This window comes from Gastrolobium bilobum, unplaced genomic scaffold (genome assembly GCF_033153095.1).
Source record: "Gastrolobium bilobum isolate Gb01-03AN ecotype WA unplaced genomic scaffold, APGP_CSIRO_Gbil_v1 utg18078, whole genome shotgun sequence".
In the NCBI taxonomy this organism is placed as follows: Eukaryota; Viridiplantae; Streptophyta; class Magnoliopsida; order Fabales; family Fabaceae; genus Gastrolobium; species Gastrolobium bilobum.
In genome coordinates this window covers 128,235-134,234 of record NW_026895203.1, presented here as the reverse complement: position 1 = coordinate 134,234, position 6,000 = coordinate 128,235, and positions in this window count along the sequence as shown.

The window sequence follows — 6,000 nt, the reverse complement described above, 5'->3', positions numbered from 1 at the left end:
GCAGAACCCGAAGAAGATGATGAGTCAGCCATTACCCTAAACTATATCACATAAAACAACATCGAAATTAATCACATGTAATGCCTCATTTAATTTACAAATTAATTAAGCAATGCCATAATTGATTATCACAAAAATTAAGCATATGCGTCATTTATTTAACTAGAATCGAAATTAATGAAGTCCTCTTAAAATGTAGAACCGTCATTTTTTTGTAATTAAATAATAATAAAACATCGGACAAAAATAATATAATACTTACAGAATACTTAACCCTAGGTCACTACCAACTTCATAAATATGTACTAATCATCACACCTAACTTAATAACATCATACATACAAAATTTACGAAATCCCTATCACTATTTTCTAAATCACTAATTAATATGCTAAACCCTAATGCATAATTAAATATTAATAATAATAACTACGTAACAATAAAATTACTATATCATTACAACATTCATAGCATGCCACAAAATTTCTAAGTGACTATCCTATAGTTCTAAGTCTCTAATATACGATCAATCCTAACATGTATTACTAACTAGCGCTGTAATTTAAACGTATACATAGGAGGTATTACAACCTTACCTACGTTGGCAGAGCTTCGCTACGACCCGCGGTTAGAGAGAGGTTAGAGAGGTGAATGAGTGAGGAGTGAAAAAAAGGAAAGTGGGGTATATATAGGTTGCACATGAGACGCCCCTTTGGGCGTCACATGTGACGCTCCAATGGGGCGTCTTCCCCTAGGGAGAGACGCCTCAGTGGGGCGTCTCATTGTGCAACAAATGTGTAATTATTTGAAAAACAGCATTAAATGCGTAATTATTTGATTTAAATGCATTATTTTAATTTTTTTGTCGCTTGTAAGCAAAACCTACCAATTGGTTTTCCGGCTCTTTGACCTAAAAGGGTGTTTTACCCATTTAATGTACCAATTTGGTATTTGATTCCCGATATTTACCAATAGGGGTCGTTTAGTGTCGTGGGGACCCCAGCGACACTGAGTGTCTCCCCCCACCCCCTGCGACACTCACACTATTGTGCCAAGCGCCATAATCTCGTTAGTCCCGTTATCGTAAAACTTCGAAAGGTCATAACTTTTGACTCGGATATCCAAATTAGATAATTTGTTTTTTGATTTCACATAAATTTTTGAGATCTACGCAATAACACTTCATTTGACATATTTTATCTTCCATAGATATAGTTCAAATTTGCAACAATAGTTCTATCTATTAGAGTTGCAGCAGCACCTGTGTGAGACAATAATTAATTTCAAATTTTGTTTTTAAAAAATTTCGACGACTCTGATTTGTAAGCATGTGACACCATTGATCTTTTTTGATCTAACGACTATCAGACGAGGTGTCAAATTTCAAATTTAACACCGGTGTCAAAGGATTCAACCTCATATATATATATATATATATATATATATATATATATATATATATATATATAAGAGAGAGAGAGAGAGAGAGAGAGAGAGAGAGAGAATGGTTATACATGTAGTCTATGAAAATAATAAGAATATTTTTGAACTTCTTTATTGTGCACAAAAGTTATCATATCATTGATTGATTGCTATGCCTCAATTTTCTGACCCACTTGATATATTTTTCGCTTATGAATATTTACATATCAAACCTTCAAGTAAATTTGAATTATTACCGTAACGACGCTTTTTATCATGTTGATATTGGATGAGTATAAAATGTTCAACTCTTGACACTGCAATTCTTTTGGAGTGAAAATATAGAAACATTTCAAGTAATTATACTACTTAATTAGGGATTATTATATTATGTAAATATTTTTTCTTATTTTGTAATATTGTTTTTTACTTTTTTGGATTTTGTAATAATTGCACTATTAAGGCAGGGATACTATTTTAATTTATAAAACTTTCCATATTTTTAGAATCTTATTATTTTTTTAATTATTTTTTATTAGGATTTGTTGAGAATTTGACCATCTTAGTTATAAATAAATTTCTGGTACCAGATTATGTAACAAATCACTCTAGATCTCCCTATTCTTCTTTCAAGGTGTCAACAATGTCATCTGCACCCACACATTATTGTCTTTCACCCATTTCACAACAGTATTTCATGATACCAAGTACCAATTACAGCATTACCTTAGAGGTTGGAAGCGTAGAAGCATCATCAAACAATGACGTTAAAGGAGTCACTATAGAGTTACAAGTACAACAATGGTACAATCTTTATGTGCAATCTTTCAAAGACCATCCACCTGTGTCAATGATGGAAGAAGATTATTTTGTGCAACCAAAGTGTACTTACAAGTTCAAGCTTCCTCTTTTTCTTGTCACCAGTTCTTGTGTCGACGCTTTTTGTGTTTGCAGTATTTACGTCAAGCAAGAGTTAGCTTTGTTGCCCATAAACACTGGTTTGGCTGAGTTTGTGAAACCACACATAGTTCAGAATGTTAGTGCATGGGCACGACGGGAACAAACTGAGTTTAAGATGGTTTTTAATGTCAGGGCTGTTATGATTGACTTGGCAGATGAGCAAGTGTGAGAAATATCGCAGACAATGTTTGGTTTGATTTAGTGAAACTCTAAATATATTATTGCATATTTACAAAAAAAAAAAAAATATATATATATATATTATTGCATCATTAGGATTTTTTTTTTTTTTTTTTTTTTGTCTTTTTTTTTTCAGATCTCTTCTCCAACACCACAAGGGCGAAAAAATTGTAAGTGCATCCATTACACTGAACTTCAGTGCGATAATAATGTATTTTTACTAGAAAATATAGATGAATCATACACAAATTTTTAGGATCCCAGAATTCACTTATGTATCGTAATAAAAATATATTACCATGGCACAATAATTTTTTCCAAAGGAGCCTACCAGGTTTTTTTGTTTTTTTGTTCTGAGTGATGCTGGTACAATGAATAAGAGTTAAATTTTTTCCTTTTGCTCGGCTTTTGAAATCTGATTCAATGATTAACTGTTGTGAATCATTTTACAAAATTAGAAGAGAGGGATTGAGGGACAATAAAGTTGAGAACAGCTGAGACAGAATAATTTGATAGAGACGTTTGAAAATGTTCTTTATTTTTATTTTTATATTGTTTGGTCAATTTTTTTTATTTCACGACTCCAATTATTTGTTTGAGACGAATTAGATCTCCCATGTCTTCATGACCAGGTGAGAAAAGGGACCCAAACAAATATCAAGTTCTAAGCTCTTATCCCATAGGGTCATGCTCTTTTGACAGTTCATTTGTCCCGTGTTTTGTTTAGTCAACTTTCTTTTATAATTAATATTTAAAATAAAATGATAAATACAATAAATATTGTTCCTAATTGATATTAATTATAATTAATCAATACTAGCCTAAAATGGTGAAGAGAATAAATATTAATAATTCTAATCATTACAATCACAATTAATTGATATCAATTTAATTATTTCCTTGATGAACGCACTATGCCACGGTAACAAATATTTAAATATGTGTATTGTCTGTTGATTTTTTTAATTACTTATTTGAATAAAATAAGTATACTTTTTTTTGTGTGTTGTTCATTATTTTTTAATAAATTAAATAAATTTTTGAGCTCTTTCAGAAAAAAAACTATAAGTATTTTTAACACTTAAAAATCAATAAATTAAAACACTGGTTAGAACTTTAGTAGTTGTTCAAGTGAAAACCAGTTTTGAAGACATTAAAATAAATTTTTTATCGAGTCTAAAGTAATATTCAATAATATTTTTTAAAAAACTGAATTTGTTTTTAATTGTTTTATGATGAGAAGTTAACTTTGAACAGAAGGTGACTTCTAATCACATTTTAAAATGAATTTTTATAATTTATTTATAAATGTATTCTAATTTAATGTAATTATTCAAAAACAAAAGAATTCATATAAATAGATCTATACTTTATATTAAAATTAGTTGTTGCGATGAGTACCTTTCAGTTAATCATTTTAAACAATTTTTTAATTGTCATGATTGTTTGATTCATCAATTTAAAAATTGTATAAATTTAAACAAAATTTTGTGCATGATGTTAGAAATTTTTTTATCATTTAATCCCCTGTGTAGTTTGGTTTCAAGTGAAAATGTTATTTTTCAGTTAGATCAAATAAAATTTAATATTTGAACACTTAAAGTTAAACTTCAATGGGGTTAACTGGTTTTAAAAAAATCAAGGGTTTAGAGATAAAGAAAAAACTTCGTTTTGTGATGGTAATTAAGGATGTAGTGCGTAATTTTTATTTTTTTCATGAGGTTTTTCAAAATTAAAAATGGAAACCTCAACACTCCTAGGTCGTAGCAAGTTTATTCTCACACAAAAAACGTGGGTAAAATTCTCATAAGACCAACGGAAAAAAGAAAAAAGCACGAGCACACCATTTCCTAACCATTACAAGTTTTGAAGAAAAACTTTGCTCATCATCAGTCACGTAAATTTTTTTTTATGCGAATGGACCCCAATCACGTAAATTAATGAATAAGAAATTGATACAGTTTAACCAATTGTCTTGCGTTTTAATTGTAAATATGTAATTATGTCAAAATTTAATAGATAGTGCTTTGTCGCCCTTATAGTATTATCCAATTCAAATTGAATTAGTCGGACAATAAAGAAATAAAGAAATAAATAAATAATTGTGTTATAATGCTCGTGCCTAATGTTCCATTTGATTTAACTAAAATTTTAAGGTTTTAACCTAATTGTATAACTTGGGGAAAATCCAAACTAGGGGTTGGGACATAAATCGACAAATTCAGACATATAAAGAAAATGTTATATGAAAAAGTACATCATATGTATAAGAGCACACAATTAGTTTGTATCATAATTTAACATTACACACATATATTTAAAGTTGTTAGTATAATGATGTTACGGTTAGATTTTGGGATTTGATATGCTCAAAGAATAATAGATTCAATTCTTGAGAATTATAATTTTTAGGGGTGGAGTAACTCAAACTCAAAATTAAATTATTCGGGCGCATTATGGGTGTGTATGACAACTATTCTGTTTCTTGGCACTGTTTCTGAAAAGAAATAATTTTTTTCTATTTCTGTGCCTTGGAACAATTTTTGAGAAAAAAAATATGTTTGATAACATGTTCTATTTTTATTCTGAGATGAGAATTGCATTTGATAACACAACAAATAATATAATAAAAAATAATTCCTACTAAGCATAAATTTTTTTCGGATCATCACTTTCCTTTCCAAATGATGTGGTGGTGGCGGTGACAGAGTGGTGGTGGCATGGTGATGGTAGTGGTGGCGATGATGGTGGTGGGGGTGATGGTGGCATGGTAGTGGTGGCATGGTGGTGTTGGTTATGCCATGATGGTGGTGGTGACGAAGACAGTGGCTACAACGATTGTGGTGGTGGTTGGTGACGATAGTGGTGGCAATGGTGTCTATGGCGATAGTAGTGGCTGCGACGATGGTAGTGGTGGTTAGTGATGTGGTTGAAGTGGGGTCGTGGTGGTGGTAGTGGTGGCGACGGTGATAGCGGTGGTTGCGATGATAGTGATGGTAGTTGGTGACGGTGGTGGCAGCGGTGGCGATGATGACAGTGGCATGGTGGCGATGGCATCGTCGTGGTGGTGGTGGTGGTGACGAAGACATTGGTGGTACAACGACGGCGGCGACTGTAACACCCCGTATATATCCGGTAGTGTTATCACTACATCGTATTAAGCAGTGCTTAATTAAAAATGTGGAATATTCTTTTTCTTTTCAATTATGACGTCATTATCAATTACTTTCTTGATTACTTAATCAATTTCATAAAATATCGCCTGTATGTAAATTGCAATAAGACATCTACTGAAATACCTCAATATATAAATAAAGTGTGTATCTAAATCACGACATTACATCTCGTAATCCGGACAATATCCTGATACATTAATACAACTTCCAAAATACTCAAAACGAAACAATACTATGTGTCATGGACAATCCTCATGCTCAC